We start from the raw sequence: 20,554 nt of genomic DNA on the forward strand, positions 1-20,554 counted from the left end.
TTAATGTATGGAAATTTTGGAGTAATTTTATGTTTTATATATTTTCACATTAAAACATCTGTAGAATATGTTTGTGTGAGACATGCTGGCACTTTTTTGTAATGTTTTGGCAGATGGGCTCTGTTTTGACACTCAGATTACTGGCAGATACTACTCAGGTACTAATTTTTCTTATTCAATTTATATTATCAAGTTCCTCCTTCTGTTATTGTCACTTATAGAATATCTACTATTCATCTTGTTGTAATGCACCAGCCTCTCTCACATCACCATACTTGTCTGAATCTCTCTGCCATGAAACGTGAAATCATGTTTCATGTGTGCTGGGATTTCTCACCTAATTAGGCCCGTACTGGTCAGAAATGCATGTCTGACAAGACAGGGATTGTCTAAGTATAGTATATGGTGACTTTAACCTTCGCGAAAAACCTGTTACAATTCATTTGGCACACTCGGTTCATGTATAACACCCAAGGATCCATGGATCCAACACACCAGAATGACTTTAACACTGGAAACAATCAAAAGAGACAGATTGATATGGATGGATTGAAAAGCAAAGGTTATAAAAAATTATCCGTGCACAGCAAAACTGCCTACCCAGACTTCAGAATTATTTGTATGCTAATTCTGATTGCATGGCAGATTATAAATTATTAAGTGTTTACAACACACTTATAGTGCATGATTTGTAAGCTACTGTATACATATAAGATCTAAGATCTGCTTATATGTACTGTAATACATATAAGATATAAGATATGCACCACATATCAATCTTCATACAGAATATGGCTTTTGCCATATGGTTAGTAATTTTGCTGGGTATCTCATCTGGAGCAGCATTGCCTTTGTGATTGAAATAAAGCCTTTTATTGACACTGGACTCTTGTTACACAGGTATATTTTGGCAATAGCCAAAACACACGGAGTGAAATTTATTGATTTTTATTTTATGCCAAAAGCATTAGAGTTGTAAGCAAAGACCATGTTACATGAAGATTTTTTTATTTTTTTGTAAATTTCATATCCCATAAATATAGCAAAAGTAATTTTTTGGTTAGTAATGTGCTTTGCTTAGCACATTTAGACTACTTAAAGGCCATTTTCTCAGTATTTAGATTTTTTGAACCCTTAAATTACTGATTTTTAAACAGTTATTTCTTGGCCAAATGTTGTCCTATCCTAACATCAGTTGTGTAAAGTGACAAATTTCAAACACTCAAATTTTTTGTAATTGATTAGTTTTTCTCAAGAAATTGTACTTTTAAAAATCAAATCACTGAAAATAATGGTTCAAAGATGAGTCCTTGGATTTACTTTTTTTTTTTTCAAGTTACATGGTTAAAAACTATTTATTTATTTAAACAAACAAATTAAGCTGAACGTTACTAAATTTAGTTTGTTTAAATTAAACACATAAATTGTTTGCAACAATTTTGAAGACATTTTTTTTCAGTGTAGAAACATACAGAAAAACCTTAAGAAATGAGGGTTATATAGATGCAGCAAACATGTAGTGTGGAAGGTATGAATGTCCAAGAAGACACAAAATCATTACATGCAATGGGCGAGAGACTGTTTATGTTATGATGAAGATTAAGATGTCTACTGTATGAGGACTGAAAACACCAAATAGCCTTAAACAATCCCTAAACTCCCATGTTGTTTTCACACACATATGCACAAATAGCATGTAAACCTTTCGCAACATAACATAATACTCACTACTCTTGAATACTTTCTAAACGGCTACTTTTAATTCAGTCTTTTTATTCTTTGATTAATATTTACAACAGACACTTTTACTCTACTTGTGATACATTTGTGGGCAAGTAATGATACTAAAGAATGATTATTCAGTACTCTTTCCACCACTACCTAACATACACAACTAGAAAGCATTTGTTTTGTATTATATTTATTTGTATTTGTATTTTTGTATTATATTTTATTTGTATTATATTTATATTTTTATTGAAATCAATGCATAAATCTCAGTTTCAAAAACTGACACTTTTGACTGGTGTTGAGGTCCAGGGTCACATTTTAGTTCAGTTGGCATTTCTGTGTGGAGTTTACATGTTCTTCCCATGTTCATGTGGGTTTCCTTCAGGTTCGGTTTTTCACTCAGTCCAAAGACATGTGCTGTTAGTAAATTGAGTAAAACAAAAATTGACCATATAGTGTATGCCTGTGTGTGAATGTGAGAGTGTATGGGTGTTTTCCAGTACTGATTTGTGGCTGGAAGGGCATCCGCTGCATAAAACATATGCCAGAATAGTTGGCAGTTCATTCCGCTGTGGTGACCCCTGATAAATAATGGACTAAGCCGAACTGAAAACTTGTTTCTGTTTTGCAGTCAATAGATATTCAACTTTAAAATGTTAAGTGTAAAAGAAACCTGATTTAAAACTGCAGACATGAGACATACTGTGTTCAGCAGAAACCCTAAAACTATAATGCTAAACATTATAAACTCAACTAGGGCTCAGGTGTGTTGTTCTGGGGAAAGCCAATGCATGCAAACACACTCGCACACACATATGAACAGATGCTGAGGCACATTGGAGAAAACACACTTGCATGCACATGTGCACTCAAACAGCATCCAGATGGGGTCTCGAAATCAGCAGGGGTCAGGGTCACAGTGACCCAAATCACATCCTCACTTTTTGAGTGCAAATTATATTGCATTACTTTATTGTGACAGAGAAGAAAGACAAAAGGTGAGAGAAATTCTGTGTGATTATTGCTGCATGAATACTGCATGAGTCTGATTCAGTCTGTTCTTCTCAGATTATGGGTTATGTTCCCTAAAGTAATCATGACAGTTCGGCTTCCAACAATATTTTATAGCACACACACACATAGACACACAGCATCATCAGAAAAGCAGCAGGGAGGACATGGTTACAGTAAACTCACTGGAGTGACTGCGGTCGCAGTAATGAGGGATCTGGGCCTTTGCCTGCAGTCTGTTTGGGTCAGGAGCATTTCCACTGAGGCGGCAAGGGACATGGTGCCTTTTTAAAAAAGGCTAGATGGGAAAATAATCTGCATGTAACATTAAAAAGTGTATAAGTAATAGGACAGTGACTGGAATTAAAACAGGAGGCATCTCTCTTGCCTCCTCTGAAGTCATTTAAGAAATAATTCACCCAAAAATTAAAATGTGCTGTTAATTTAATCTTCCTCAAGGCATCCAAGATGTAGATGACTTTTTTCCTTCAGTAAAACATTACGCAAGAGGTTTTTAGCTGAAAAGGAGTTCTACGGTGATTTATATAAGCAAGTTAAGGACAAAACACACATATAAAACAGATGCATGTGAATTAATGAACGAAATTTCATAACACATTTAATGTGCATTGCTGTACACCTAAAGCTCTTTACATTCTGATTAGCGGGACTCTTCTTAGCACCAACAGTGTGCAGCACCACCTGAATATACAAAGCTATAGGTGGTAAATGTAAATGAGTACAATTCAATAGAAGGGAATAGAGCCGTGCACGGGCCTTAAATCTAAGCCTAGGCTGAAGCCCGGCCCTTGTCCAACAGCTTATCAACATTTTTGGTCCAACCCCAAGCTCGTTTTTTTTTCCACCAAACAGCTTATACTGTTACAGCCATTAAAATAGACCAGATTTGTATTTAATAGAAAGTTGATGTGTTTTTTTATCGGAGTGACTTCGACAAATGCTTGAAGTTTTTTGTTTGTTTTTTTAAATGTAAGATTTAGTTTAAGTGAGATCGATATCCAAGCGGTATGTGGTCCATGGTGAGTTTACTCAATTTAACCCCATGGTGCCTGCAGCCGTACGGCTGTACTCACTGCACGTACCTACCATGAGAGGGTGGGAATTAATGCTGCTTCTTAATTAATTCATTTATTTATTACATAATTTAAATTGATTATTAAACAGTATACATAACGATATATTGACAAAGCAAAAAAAGATGAAAACAAAAGCGTGCGTTTGTGTGTTTTAAAGTGTGTATGTATTTGCATGGTCGGAGATGGGTTAAGAAATCTATTGGCTTTAGTTTTCTGATGGTTTTTCTGCACTCTAAAAATTACAATTCAAACAGCTATTGTTTAAAACAAGATTCAAAATGAGTAAACGCTCTTTAAAACAGATAAACCTAACTGAGACATTTGCCAAAAGGCCTAAAATTAATGAGAAAAATACTGATCCCCCACACGAAGTGGAGACCGCAGTCTCATCAGCACCTGAGCTGGGAAAAGACCAGGCACAGCCTCCTCGCGTGGAACCGCTACCATTCAAGGTGTTTTAAACAATTTTATCTGACAGACTGGCATAAATAAGCAGACATCCTCATTCTCACTGGAGTTTCTGAGTTCTCTCACACTTCCAACCGAGTTTGTTCTTTCGAGGTAATCTGGGAACACGTACTGCTGCGAATACTTTGTAAACGCCTGTCCTGATTATGAATCAAATTGTAATTGACTGGCGCAATAGATGACTTTTTTTCATTAACAGGGAAAACAGTTTCATACAGGCTTTGCTGAAACTGTGAATAGTTCACTTAAATTTTATTTAGGCAAGATTATTATTTTATCTGACGATCTAGTTCATGTTTTGCACTGAAGCATATAGCAGACTTGTTTTTAAGCACTCCATCTGAAATGTCATCCGTTTTTCTACTAATATAGTAGATAACTGACCAACAAAAAATATTTATATATAAACTAATGATGTCATAACGAATGTCTTTAAATAATGTAGCCTTTGACAGCAAGCATCTGTGTTTCTTGGGCTTGAAATAAGAGTAAGGGATGAGGGCAGTGCTAGATATGTGCGTAACTTAGAATAAAATCCTGCAAGCACCCCTGGACTTACAAGTTGTGCATTGCACATAACCAGTTGGCTCTTCATTTAAAGTTGTCACTATTTGAAAAGTAGACCAGAAGTTTGCCTTCCCTCGAGCGTTTTTTCACAGTTTCATGTAGCTGGAAATCTCTATACGCAAGGCATCACTGTCGCTTTTGGACTGCACACATTAGATGCCATTAAACTTTTTTGAAGTTTTTTATAAAGCAGGTCCAAAGCCCGATATGCATGCTAGGTATGACGTGAAAATTGACCCGAAGGCTCGGGCTCAAATGCAAGGCTCTGAAAGGGAATTATTGGGAGGCCATGATAGGTAACAGCTAATGAAGGGAATTTGTCAGGGTAAGGTTACAGCCCTACTCTTTACTACAAACATCATGGAATTCAAGCCAATCAAAGAACAATGCTTCTAAAGGCCGGGACACATCAGGCCAACGGTCAGCCATTGGACAGTATCAGGCTGTCACTCAGTGTAAGTCTGACAAGTTTAGTATGTTCCACACATCGCCTATCATCAGTTCAACATCTGCTCTGGTTGTTTATTCAGCAACTAATCAGAGTACAAAAACTGAAGTGACGTACCTAAATAAACAATTGGTAACACTTTACAACAACAGTACATGAATAATGATGTGTTAATTTGTAAACTAAATATTACCTTATTATAAACTAATGATGAGTTAGTGCATGCGCTGATCATGAACTAACTTTAACTACAACATGAGTCACATGAGTTCATGTGTGAATAACAGCTAGCTTTATTACTTGTTAGTATGTGATTGTTTGTTTAATATATTAATTACCACATTAATTTATGCTTAATTTAACTATCATGAACACATGAGCTGTTAATATATAATTATGTCATAATTTTACTTAGAGGGGCACATCATCATTAACCCATTCTTAACTACTCACGAACTCCTTATGCACGTCCGTCTAGTGCGTTTACACTGAATAACAGTATAAAAGTCTTCTGTCAACATCAACAGTTTAAACACAGGGGTTCATGGGTAGTTAAGGATGAGTTAATGGTGATGTGCCCCTCCAAGTAAAGTCACAACATAATTTTACATTAACAGCTCATAAGTTCATGTTGGTTACATTTACCTTAAACTTAAATGTTGATTAATACATTAATTGACAACATGTACTAACAAGTAATTAAGGTAGTCGTTATTCACACATGAACTCTTGTGAATCATGTTGTAGGTAAAGTTAGTTTATGATTAGCACATGCCTAAACTCATCATTAATTCATAATAAAGTAATGTTTAGTTTACATATTAATACATCCCCATTCATGTACTGTTATTGTAAAGTGTTACCAAACAATTAAAGTCAAGAGAAGCTGGCTATAACTTTACTCAAATATTTGCAAATTATATGGGTTATTAGATTTTCAGTCATAGCACCGAATCCTTCCATGGTGAGAGAAAATGTTATAACCGTTATAATGGTATTAAATGCTGCTTTGCTTACACTTCATCTGTGCACATTTCATCTTCTGGTTTTACTTTGTGGAATGAGAAAACAGATTACTGCCCATGCAGAATGCATGCTCTTGTTGTAATCGGCTGCCATCCATTTGTTGTGTTCATGGACAGCTTTTTGGTCCAGATGGAACCAGGCACAAGATGACAACACAGTTGGATTTGTCTAGTTGTTTGGCGTTGGCTTGGTGTGTCCTAGCCCTTACAGTCCAGGGTTCTGTTACTATACTTAAGTCACTATACTTAATTAGGACCCAAATAGACCATACGGATTTGCTAACAAAAATAGGAAAAAAAAATAGACAGACCTCACTACCAAGCTTCCAAATATAAAACTAATAATATGGATCTAATTCTTCAATGCTGAAGTGCGCTCATTTTTTTTGCGATTGTTTTAGAATTTCCAATTCAGTTGCCTTTGAGAGAAATGACTAGGAATAATAATCAGCAGTCAAACTATTTGCTTTACAAACAAATGTATTCATGACTATACATAAAAAATGAAAAAAATAAATAAATAAAAGAAAAAAAAAAGAAAATATCCATTTGCAACATCAAGCAGCATAACAAGCTCATTTTAATATCTAAAAATCAATGAAGGTGAATGAGACCAGAAGTCTCAAGTCAAAAAGATTCCAATAGCTACTCCTGCTCGTACGTTAAGAATAAGGTCAATAATGGGTGGAGGTGAACACATAAATGAATGATAATGGCAGAAGGACAGCAACTAAGCAGACCGAGGAGTACTAATTAATTGACAAAAACACATTGATTTTTAATTACACCACTCTCACAGTATGGAAGTAAAGGGCCCAAACAACCCATTGATTGACAATCCCTCTAGTCATCAACAATTTGAACACAAACACACTATGCCATCTTGGTAATAAGGGACTAGTGACCCTTGGATAAAACACCAAAAGGTAAAGTAAAAGTAAAGTAAGGTAAAACTTTATTTTTATGGTCTGTTTGTTGAATATAAGTTACATTGCATCTACACGCCAGCTAAGTTTCATTAGATCAAAAGTAGACTGTTAGGTTAGGGTTAGTATAAGTTGACATGCACTTGCAAAGTTTCTTATAGTCAGTTAAATGTCTGTTAAAGGAGCAGTATCAACAGATATTAAGCAGACAGTCTACTAATACTCAAATGGACCATCAAAATAAAGTGTTACCTAAAGTAAAAATAGAAAAAGCACTCAAGTTCGTTGTGGTTGAGGCAGAGATCAGAACCAGATGGAAGTGTAATACATTTTATTAAACAATAAAATCCCTTAGCAATGATCATTTATTTAATCTCCACGAAGCAATTATAAAAATCAGTTCATTCAGTTATATGGCCTCTCACTCAGAGCTGAGTCCGATCAAAGACATTAAAACGCTCATTTTTTGCATTAAATGATGTAGTACTCAATCAGAAGCCATCCCATTTCCCTTGTAAAATGTCAAAATACCCTGAAATGTGCATGAACAAAATATGAAGTTTCATTATCAATATCAAATTATTTTAATAGCCGAACATGGAAGAGAAAATTAACAAGAAGAGCATTCAGTCATCATAAGTTAATAATTAATGTAACCACGTACACTGATTCTGCACATTTGACTGATTGCTTGCTTTTATTTCCTTATTGTGTAAGCATATTGTGCGTTATACTTTTATAATGGCCATTATTGATTATTAAATCTGATATTCAGCAAAAGAGAGGGTATGTTTCATATTTTTAATAAAAATGAAAGGAGGTAGTAATGTTATAGGCTCCGTTTTGTTATAAAAAAGCATACAGTGAATATGACGGCCATATAAATATGCAACTACACAACGCCTCAATATTTTTGGTGTCTGTTAAGTTGTTAATATCAAAATGAAAATAGGCAGTTCCTTATATCATGTTTTAATTTTATTGTTAAGATGTGAATGAGGTTATAAAGTACACTGTTCCCTTTGAATATTTACCTGATGTATCCTCAGGAGTTTGTTTTCCATATCAAACTTGTGAAGTCTTACAAGGTGAGGATGCAGGACTGAACTTTGTGTAGGCTACTGAATATTGAAGAAAATGCCCCAATCAGATAGGTGAACGTCTGCAGCCACCCCTCCGTTTTTAGATGTCTCCGTTTTCCCCATCCACACTAACACAGAGCAGCAACGACCTCTTCAGCGTTTTCACAATGCTCCGTTTTTGGCGCTCGAAAACTCTGGCGTAGTGTGGACAGATGGCGTAACCGTAGCAAAACTTATGCATTTTAAAACTAAAATGTATACTGTAAACGGGGCCTTAGAGTGTTTCAGGAGTTCACGCTTAGCTGATAATTGATCATGATGGGGTTTCATGACGCTTTAAACAAAAATGATGAAGAAGGGGGTGTGATGTGTTGACTTCATATGCATAGTGTGAGCAGTCCAGTTGCTACTGAAAAATTGGACAGTTTAGTGTGGGATCACAAATTGTGAGCTTTGGATTTTCATAGCTTTTCATACAGTGGTACCTTACTGAAATTGCATGGAAATCATACAGTGTATGAACAGCCTAACACATCAGAGAATCTTATTTCATGTTTTTTTTTTTAATTAAAATAGATCAACAATTAAAAGTCACGTTGGGATGTTTGAATGTGAGTTAAATAACAAGTTAAGCTATTGGGTGAAATATCCCAGTAACTTTTATTGGAGTGCTGCAGTCATGACTTATTTTTAACAAAACCCCAGTAGGATTTTCCCCTTGGCTTTTATTTGGAAAAGTGCAGAACACAAGCTCTGTGACTTACAAAAGTTTTCGTTTCTTACATGTTTTGTTCGTTATGATAATCCTCTGAAATCACAACCAAGGACACTCATTGTGCTCAAGGCCAATAATAAGCCAAACTGCAGCTTTGCCTGTTCATCTGTATGGCCAGAGTATAACTAGTCTATTTACTGAGCCTGTTTTCTCCCAAATGTTTTTTCTTTCTCCATTTCTTTCATAATGGGATTTGAGTTGCTTTCCACCGGCACCTTTGGCTTGCTCTACATTTTGAATCACATCATTCAGCACTGATATTCATCTTGAATTGAGTCAGAGTGTTCTTTGATCTGACTCAACTTAGCCCTATTTGAACTAGTACCCATTTTGTGGAACAGCTGTATTAAACTTGTTTCACATTGGTGAAAATTTATTCCTTCATTTTCCATGGCTGAGTGTTTATTTCAGAGGTCACCACAGCGGAATGGATCGCCAACTATTCCGGCATATGTTTTACACAGCGGACGCCCTTCCAGCTGCTACCCAGTACTGGGAAACACTCATTCACACACTCATACAATGCGGCCAATTTACAGTACTTTACTCAACTCACCTATATAGCATATCTTTGGACTATGGGAGAAACTAGAGCACCCAAAGGGAACACACATGAACACCAGGAGGACATGCAAACTCCACACAGAAATGCCAACTGGCCTTGCCAGGACTCAAACCAACATCCTTTTTGCTGGGAGGCGACAGTGCTAACCAATGAGCCACCGTGCTGCCTATTGGTAAAAATGGTTTCTTGATTTTCAATTATTGCCTGTTTTCATCTCTGTGAAGCTGCTTTGACACAGTCTGCACTGTATAGTGTGCAACAGAAATTAAGATTGCCTGATATCTAAAAATATACAGTAGGCTATAAACGAACTACATCATAGTCACATGACTTCAACATCACCACAACTGAGCTTCAGACACCTTTTTGGTGGTTTTGTGATAATTTTTTGGTTCCACTACGATTAACCTAGGCTGCTTATTAGCCTTCTCAGCACTGATTTTTAGCCAGACTAAAGTAAAATTGTGCACTGGTTTTCTAGAAGTGCTTTTTACGCAGGATTATAAAACCCTTCTACAGAGAAGAGATAGCATAATCCCGCATAGTGTTACCAAACACGTGTGGGTATAGATGCTCAGCAATTTATACAGGTGGCTGACATTTGTATCCAATGTGACATACGCATTATTGCAGTTCCTGCTCTCCCTGTAATCAAACCACAACCTTGCCATTCTTTCATCATGCTCTACTTACTGTACAGTTAGGCCTTTAACCCCACTTCAGTCCATTCAGCTTAATAGCAGTTGGTAATATATAATATATAATACAAGGATGAGCCTTTATCATAAACAGGGCACATGCTTCCTTCATGCATCATATACAGTATATGCAAATAAGGAAATTACCCTGGATTTAGGTTAAGAACAAATTACCATGAGCAGTGTGAAACGATATGCAAGATAATGTAAGTTGCATCCCGTTGCATCATTGCAGTTGGTTTAGAATGACTTAGAATTAACTAATATTTTTTTCCCCAGTATAGTTTAAATTTGAATAGTTTACAAGATTGCAATTCTGAACACAACAAATCTATGTATGTATGTATGTATATGTATATATATGTTTATATATATATATATATATATATATATATATATATATATATATATACATACAGTTGAAGTCAGAATTATTAGCCCCCCTCAATTATTAGCCCCCCTGTTAATTTCCCCCCCCCAATTTCTGTTTAACGGAGAGCAGATTTGTTCAACACATTTCTAAACATAATAGTTTTAATAACTCATTTCTAATAACTGATTTATTTTATCTTTGTGATGATGACAGTAAATAATATTTTCCTAGATATTTTTCAAGACACTTCTATACAGCTTAAAGTGACATTTTAAGGCTTAATTAGGTCAATTAGGTTAACTAGGCAGGTTAGGGTATAATTAGTATTGTAGTATAGTAAGTCATTGTATAATGATGGTTTGTTCTGTAGACTATCAAAAAGAATATATAGCTTAAAGGGGTTATTAATTTTGTCCTAAAAAATTGGGTTTAAAAATGTTATAAGTGCCATTATTCTAGCCGAAATAAAATAAATAAGATTTTCTCCAGAAGAAAAAAATATTATCAGATATACTGTGAAAATTTCCTTGCTCTGTTAAACATCATTTGGGAAATATTAAAAAAAATAAAAAATTCAAAATGGGGCTAATAATTCTGACTTCAACTTTATGTATATTATGCAGCGGATGCCCCTCCAGCGGTATCCCAACAACCCAGCAATCATATGATCTGTTGAAATTCTTGATTCTGAATGGCTGGAGGGTGTGCATTATTTTCTTTGAAATGCACATGTAGTTCCAGTCAGTATTGATCACAGTGAATCATGAATTGTGTCATGAATTATGTCACAAAAACAAGTTTTAAGAGTTTATCAAGCAAGAATATTGTTATTTTAATGTCAAATCGGCAGTTTATGTATAAGGATAGTACGTCTTTAAAAATTTCGGAAGCTTCAGATGGTCAGTGGCAGCTTCGCGAACAGCTCCCCCTTGCCCCTGAGCAAAGTTTATTTCGGCCAGACCATGTCAGGACTAACCGCTAGATCTCATCTCCTGCATCTCTGTTGTTACAACGTGATATATAATTAATCTTTTGTGTATTGGTCGAGTTTAGGGGAGGGGGAGGTGTAGGTGTAGGCGATCTTCCATTGCGTAGTTGACCTGGTCCAGTACGTCATCAAGCTGCGGGCTGCAGCGAGGAGTGTCTCTAATAATTTGATACAAAAGAGGCATAATTATATGATTTATTTAGTTACTTTAGATGTTCAAAAGTATTTCTTAAACTGATTTGATAAAAAATCAACATGTTAACACTTAACAGAATAAAGTGTGAAGGCTTAAAGTTGATAGAAAATAAAATAAATGATCTTTAATTTCATTAGCCAATGCATAAAATAACATGCTCCTGAAGCGTATTCAATTGATATAGTACTTTTAATAAGATTTGTATGTTTATTATGAAATGTAAATAGCGGAAATTCTGCTGTGCATAGTCCAACTTTCGCAGTATTAAAGGTTACTTGGGAGAAATCCAATGTACATACAGATCCTCCCTCGTCAGAGAAGTGGTAGAAAGTAGAAAAAAGAAAAGTGTGACTGGAAACACGCTCCAGGTGTGACTAGGAATGTCTTTTTTGTCTGCTTGTGATCGGATTAATAAAATCGCATCTTAATAACGATAGCAGGTATAAAGAGCATGCTCATGATTTCTCTCTCAGTCTGTCTGCTTATCACTGCTGATTCAGCAGAGGGACTAGAAAATCTAACATACTGTATCTAAACTGCAGTGCAATATTTGTCCGAATTTTTGTCAAAGCGTTTAAACTTAGGCCTATCTTGGCAAATGACCATGGAATAAGCGGGAAACGTTATAAAAACATTAAGCATATAAAAACATTATAAAAGCAATTGTTTTAATTGGATCCATGTTTAATTCAGTGGAGATGTCTGTCACTGGAAGATTTAGTTGTTATCTTTTTATTAAAAAATAAATGTAAAAAATTTTTTTCATGCCAATTTTTTACTGTATACGAAGAGCAATACTGATAAATGTGCAAGATGAAATTGTATATGCATCCAGACTGGCACATTTAAGAGCAGAATGTATGTCTGATAGAATTTCGCCCAGCATAAATTTGTGTAATCTGAGGAGTTGCATGTTTTTTATCTCACATGAACAGTATCCTGAAAAACACTCCTAATTGGTCTCTCACCCTTCTTTATTTTGAATGCTATACAATACTTTCTAATGCTGTTTGACATTAGAACAATACAGCTGCTTTACTCCATTCATTATTCATTGAGAAACATGTCAAGCGATCAGTGCAATCTGCTGAAAAGAGCTGCTGGTGCAGTTACTCCTTCAATTCCCTCCAAGCTGCTGACCAGACCGGCTTCAAAATGCTTTTAAAGGGCATGATTGTGATGATTAATTACACCATTTCAACTCAAGTCTACTGATTTTTTGCACCTCTATAGCACTCTTGTAAAGTTTAATCCTTACTTTTACCTGAGACAATCTCAATTATGTAGTGATTCTTTAAGACACATTCAGCCTCTGGAGGCTCTGGTCTGTTTGATAAAGTCTGTGTAGACTGGCAGTGACATTGTAGATGTACACACAGAATTGTACATCACAGCTTGTCCCCTACATCACTAGAAACCGAACGCTATATGTCATTTTGGTTGTCATGCTCCTCTGTTTGTCTGCAGTGTGTGATGCCCCATTTGTCTTTGGTGCAGCTGTTTTCGAGAAATCATTATAATGTAATGTTAAATGACTCTCTCAGTCTGACTGGAACCCAATCATTCTTTTTGTTCTTTTACTGTATGAAAGATAGCTTATAGATAGTAATCATAATAATTACACACTATGAATCATCTATTAAGCTAGTTAATTCATTATTTGTTAAACATTAACACTACATTATTAGACATTAGTAAGCAGTTTATGAATACAGATACAAATGATGTACTCTTGACTTTCAAGCACATTTCAAATTTGCTTAATTGTATTTTCATAAATTATTACTTATTGATTGTTCATTATTAAATTCAGTGTTGCGTTAGTTACAAACCATCTGTATTTAAGAGTAGTTGGTGGCTTTTAGAATTGTTCAGAATGAGTTAGTAAATGATTTATAAACTATTCAAATCATTTATATATATATATATATATATATATATATATATATATATATATATATATATATATATATATATATATATATATATATATATATATATATATATATATATATATATATCCAATCAAAACATTTATATTATTTATATTATTTTATTATTCAGGCATATAGTAATGGTTACTATGTATGGCTTAGTATCAAATGAACACAAAATCTATGCAATCTTATCTAAAAAAAAAATTAAGTTACTGCAAACTATAAACATTGCCGAATAACAAACAGGAGTGTCAAAATACAATTAGAAATAAATACAATTAAATAAAATTGGATAAAACAACAACAATATATTAATTTAACAATATATTTTAATACAATATTTCAAAGTTATCTAGTGATGTTTAAACTGTACAGTAATTTTATTTTACATACAATTGCAAAGATTTAGTTTTTATTAGATTAATTACGTCGTTTATTTTATTTTTTCTTGTTTAGAACATAACCAAGCCTTTAATTGTCATTTATAAGGCAATTATAAAGCATAAATAGTCCTTACTATATTAAGTCACAAAACTGGAGGAAGTTTACGTAATAAAGCAATTATTAACATCCACATTAACTATTAGTATATGCCTAAATAAATAAATATATTATATAAATGTTAACTTGATAGTTTATTAATAATTTACTTACGCATTCTGAATGATCTTAAAATAGCACCATTTCTTAAAAAACTGGTTTGTAAATAATGCAATATGTAATCTATGTAAGTAATGAACAATTAATAAGTAACAAAGTATAAAATAAACAATCATTAAGCACATTATGAATGTGGTTATGATCAAGAATAGAGCATTTGTACCTGTATTTATAAACTGCTTACGAACATCTATTAATGTATAGTTGGTTAACAAATAATTAATTAACTATTTGCTAATGCTTAATAAATGATTCATAGTGTGTAGTTATTATAAAGTGTTAACGAGGTATGTTACAAGTATGTTCATGAAGGTTTGTTTAACCAAAAATACACCAAAAAGTGTTTAAATATAATTATTAACAATATTGGAAATGTTGCTTAAAGGGAATAATTCACCCAAAGATGACATTTCATTATTTACTCACCCTTGTTTAAAACATTTCTGAGTTTCTTTCTTCTCTTAAACATGAAGAAGACTTCTATAGTATTTGTTTTTCCTACTTTGGAAGTCAGTGGTCAGTGGTTAATTTCAGGTTTTCAGCATTCTTCAATTATCTTCTTTTGTGTTCAACAGAATAAAGAAACCCATAAATGTTTGTAACCACTTGAGGGAGTGTAAATAGTGAGTAAATTTTCATTTTTGAGTGAACTTTTTGTGGAAACTATGATATATTTCTTATGTTCCTTTTATAAATAGAAAGTTCAAATCACATTTATTTGGAATAGAAAACTTTTGTCTTTATTGTCAGTTGTGATCAATTAAATGTGTTCTTGCTGAGCTATTTCAACGCAATCTCACGGCAATTCGTAACTTTTTGATTCGTATGAACTTCGTACTTTTGCAGCAATATATATATATATATATATATATATATATATATATATATATATATATATATATATATATATATATATATATATATATAAAACATAAAAATGACAGTGATGGGCAAGCATCTGATTGAAGTGATGTGGATATTTTTCCTGAAGCTCCACTGATTGCACATGGATTGTTTTATTTGACACTTTAATTAAATTACACTTAAATTAGACAGATAAATTAGAGACTGTTGACTATATGGAAATGGCTATGTGTGATTATAGTTTGAATGAATGCCTTTTATTTTCATGAAGCAGTGATATTATGGTACAGAATGGTGGTCCCAGCATTATTCTCGAGAAACCTGTGTAAGGTGTAGAATATAAGGTGTAGAATAGAAAAAGGTTATTGTGAGTGTGTGTTAATGTCACATTCCTTTGTGTCTTTCACTTTAAAATCTATCAACAGGCCTCCGTAGACAAGTATGTTGGAGATATTAAAGGAAGATCCACTGAGAGCTTGGTCTGGAACATCAGCCATTTCCTTCATATACTGTAGGTGGCTGTGCCTCAATAAAGAACATAAGCAAGCTGCAGCTTCCTTTAATTGGCCTGACAGAGAAATTTAAGGTCATCAGAGAGAGGAAGGTGCTTACAGATTATATAGAGACTCCACAAGACATGTCGTTTTTGAGAATCTATCTACAATGAAGAGGTTTTAGCTCAGGGGCTCCAGCTCTGATGAAACACACCTGAACCAATTAATTAGGATCTGAACAGCACTTGATAATTACAGGCAGGTGTGTTTGAAGGTAGATCTCCATGAACAGGGTTGGTTACCGCTAGCTGCATCCCAAATGGCACACTATACACTTTGCACTCATGCACTATGCACTTATGCACTTACACACTCAACAGCATAGTATATGAATGTAGTGTAGTCCCAAATGGAACACTAATGTTTTTTTTACTAGGCGGATATTCAAACCGGTTCCCTGATGACGTTTGACGGTTGCCAAATTAGTGAAATAAATGACCAAAGTACCAAATAATACCTGCAATGAGTATTCACCATCGGAAAGCGCTATAATCACTCTCATAGGAGAATTTTGATTTCTCAATCCAAAAGAAATAAAGTTATCCAACATATCCAACATAACTGCCCTTCCGCTATGTGGGCAAAGCTGCGGTGGTTGAGTGCGTGGTGTCCATCATTACACACTTAATTTTACCGGTTGAATGAGGGCATCATTCATGAATGAGTGCAGTTTTCAGCGTGAACACACTATTTATACTACAAAATTACGTAGAATAGTGCATAAGTATACGATTTGGGACGCACTACCTGTCTTAAGCCTAGTTCACACTACATGACTTTAAACACTGGCAGATCACCGTGCCGTTCACACTACATGACTTGATTTTGTGTCTTTTAATTGCTGCGGTGTTCACATTATGCGACACTACATAAATGATCCACAAGAGTGGAGGGGGGAGGGGGTCACACACTACATGATCCACAGGATCTGATAACAACTCATTCCCCAACATCTCAGTCCAGCCACAGCCAATGAAATTTTGACGGAGGAGCCGTCAGAAAAAGCTGAACTCCATTGGCTGCTTGTGTGCTGATTACATCACTGACAGCAAACATCGTCAGTCAGCTGATGCATCAGCGGATTAATCGATCTGCAATGTTCAAGTAGATAGATGTGGCTTTAACACTAGAACTACTGAGGCAGTCAAAGAGTTTTTTAATTTTTATAATTTAAAAATTTGAAAATTATATGACCTGGGAAGAACTTTGGAAGTCTGAACCAGCAAGGCACATGCTGTTAAATCAGCTCAGCCTGTCTGCTGTGACTGAGTAGAGCTACACTGGAGCACATTATAAGCTGCTGCTTGAATGAACAGGTGCTGTATGTGGCGTCACAATGACATCAGCTACCTTTAAAAGTATGCACCATGGGGTACAGTGGCCACTTGACACAGAAGTGTAAATTAGGCTTTAGAGTGTAAGAAAGAAAAACATCCCAAATTGGTAAAGGATTGAGGAGAATGGTTGAGGTAAGCTGCAGGGGATTTTGGTCATTGCATCAGAGATTTGATCTTTTTGGTATTAAAAAGTTTCAGAAAAGGACAGCCAGAAAATTATTTAAGTGCCGAGCCATAATGAAGCATAAAAACTTGGACACAAGTTGGGTTGCCCTGGGTTTATCACTGACCATGTTTCCAAGGAGCCCTAGTTGATGTTTCAAGAAATGAAGGACCTTGTGTTTAAAGTTTTACTGCAAGCAAATCACACATGACGATTCTTACTGTGTGACTGTAAAAATTTAATAGGCATCTAACAATCGTCCAAAATCAAATAGACATATTAGACAGACTTCACATATGTAATAATTCATTTCTGTCTATTATTAGACATATTTTAGACTTATTTTAAACAACCAAAAGAAATGCCTGCTGGTTAGTTCGTTTGTTAATTAGTTACTCTGGGTTGAATGTAAATCCATAGAAAATATCTTATATAAAGTGTTATTCTGTTGAAAAGAAACATCCACAAGAACATTCTGTCTCTTTCCACTAGAGTCTAGTTCCTGAATGAGGATTGTGCTGTTTCCTTGGTCACACTCTTCAACTTAATTTTGTTGAGAACTGCCACAAGTTGACAGATGAATCCTTGGAAACGAATGGTAACGACAGGCTATATATTACAAAACGTGCTGTGTAAGTTCTCGGGAGCTGGACTTGTGCATTTACCGTGTGTAATCTGTCACACATGCAGGTTTATTATCTGCAGCGCAGTGAATCTGTTATTATCCTGCACCTTCATTCTCTGGCCTTGATGCAGGCAAGTAAATTTATACTGATAGTAGCACAGAGGTAATACACTCTTACTGCAGAATGCCTGCTTGCATTTTCTCGCTCTTGCTCATCCTCGTTTTCTCTCTCTGTCAGCACTTTTCTGTGTTCCGTGCAAAGTTTGTTGCAAATCCCAACCCACTAGATATCAATAAATCTCATTAAAAACAATGAATTCTCTTCCATCCGGTACATGGTGCACACACAGCTGCTATCACAGTACACATGCTGTGGCGTCACAAAATCTCGCTTATGTTTTAAACTGTTTATGGGATTTAGCCCACTGCATTTCTGAATCTAAATGGCACTGTGCTAGACTAGAATGAGAAACATACTCTATGCTTTATCAAGACATTCTGAACATGAACATAAACTGCTTTTGTAAATTTTGTACTGTTCTCTGGGGCAATTTGACTTTTTTTTTTTTTTTAATAAACACAATTTAGAAATAATAGTCTATTTTCTGTATTGCTTTGACCCCTGCATTGTAACAAACTATTTCAATGAGCAGCATTTGGGGCAACATTAATGTCAGAACCAATATTGTTGGAACTGCATCATCTTCATTTTGTTCTGAAAATCCATTATTGATTGTTGCTTTGTTTGTGATTGAATCCACAGTAAAATAAAGCAAACTTTGATGCTAAAATTAGAAAAAAAAGGGGAGTTTCATTACGTGCGGCTGGCAACCCAAACACAGATGCAGGGGAGATGGACAGCGATTGGGAGAGCAGCGTTTACAGCGAATCTGAGAGCTGTGTAAAAAAAGGATTTCTCTCCACCACATTCCCCTTAGTCACATTATCTGGTTAATGACAGTACAGGTAAACTGTCTTATCTTTTTTTAACCTTTCAACTCAAACACTCCTGTGAATGCAGGAGAAAGTGAAGATGCTCCTGACGAGGCGAATATTGTAGTCTCGCAATGGTACTGTAGTTGTTATTCCCAACAGTATTTGTTGAAATAAGCAAATAACTGATACATCATTGTGCCTGCCACAAATACTGCACTGCACTGATAAAGTGGACTGTTGTAATCTTAATTGTCTCTATTGTAATCATAGCATGCTACATCAGTTGTGAAAACATCGGTCTGGCACCTCACCTCACACCGCACTTCAGGTTGAGGACGGATTTAACTTTTGTACAACCGTTTAAAAAGACACAGAACAAAGCATTTTCAGTCCATAATATCATAGTAATATTACTCTAAACTACTTAGTAACTTCAGTCATTTCACAAAGTAATGTCTTCAAATACGAGTTCTGGTGTTCTGGAGTTCTGATAATCTAACTTTGCTATCCGAAAATTGTAGTGATATTACTGTAAACTTAGTAACTAAATTTATTTTGACTAAGGTATATCTTCAATAACTGAAAGAGTACTTCTGACGAGACTAACAAACTTTGCCATCTGGAGAAACATGAACAACGAACATTGATCATACACTTACCAAAACTTTAGAGACAGGACAGTCAACACCAACTGGAACCATGTCTATTTTTAAAAGAATATAAGTTACAAATCAGGATTTCACCATTTTCACATTCGAGTAGCTCTCAGGTAAAAAATTTTCCTTACAAACGTATTTTTGTTGTGTGTTAGCAGACCACTGTAGTCCACATATGTGGTTCCACACGCGAGCTGTGCTCTCATCGCAGGGAAATGGAAACAAAACCTTAGTTGCGGCACATTTATAAACGCAACACTGACGACCCATGTCTCAGAACAGTTGTTCTGAGTTGATACTGCCCCAGTGACAGGATTTGTATCTTTATTTCTGAGAGTTTATAGCAGACTCGTTCTTTCACTGTTCAGCTTCAGCTCATGCAGCTCTTTATCAATCATAAAACTTTTTTTTTTTTATTCCAAAAGATGACTCTGGTTAACCTGAAGTGACAGCTGAGCTGAAGTTTAGACAAAATTTAACATAAATTTTTAACATTGTTTTTATAAATTGCATTCTGACCTATATTTGTTCAGGCTTTTGCATTTGTAATTATATTTCAGTTGTAAATCCAACACAATTTCACGGCAATTCGTAACTTTTTGATTTAGTGGCTAATTCGTATGAATTTGTACAATCTAATTCGTACGATTTAGTATGATTTGCTCGTCCCCCAATGACGGCTGGGTTTAGGGGTGGGGTTAGGTGCCACGCCTCTTTTTTTAAATCGTACAATTTCATACGAATGAATTCGTACGAATTAGCCACTAAACTGACAGAACGTAAAATACTTACGTTTTCTCGTGAGATCAGGCTACTATATTGATAAATGATGTTTAGCTCCATGAAACCTAATCCAAAAGAAGTCCAGTGTT

General features: G+C 35.0%; 1 protein-coding gene across 2 annotated transcripts in view; it reads left to right on the plus strand.

Annotated features, from left to right (window-relative positions):
* The window catches only part of kcnab1a (potassium voltage-gated channel subfamily A regulatory beta subunit 1a), a 227,981-nt gene that overhangs the window by 101,524 nt on the left and 105,903 nt on the right, over positions 1 to 20,554 (plus strand). The window lies entirely within an intron of this gene.

The sequence above is a fragment of the Danio aesculapii genome, chromosome 18, assembly GCF_903798145.1.
Source record: "Danio aesculapii chromosome 18, fDanAes4.1, whole genome shotgun sequence".
Lineage (NCBI taxonomy): Eukaryota > Metazoa > Chordata > Actinopteri > Cypriniformes > Danionidae > Danio > Danio aesculapii.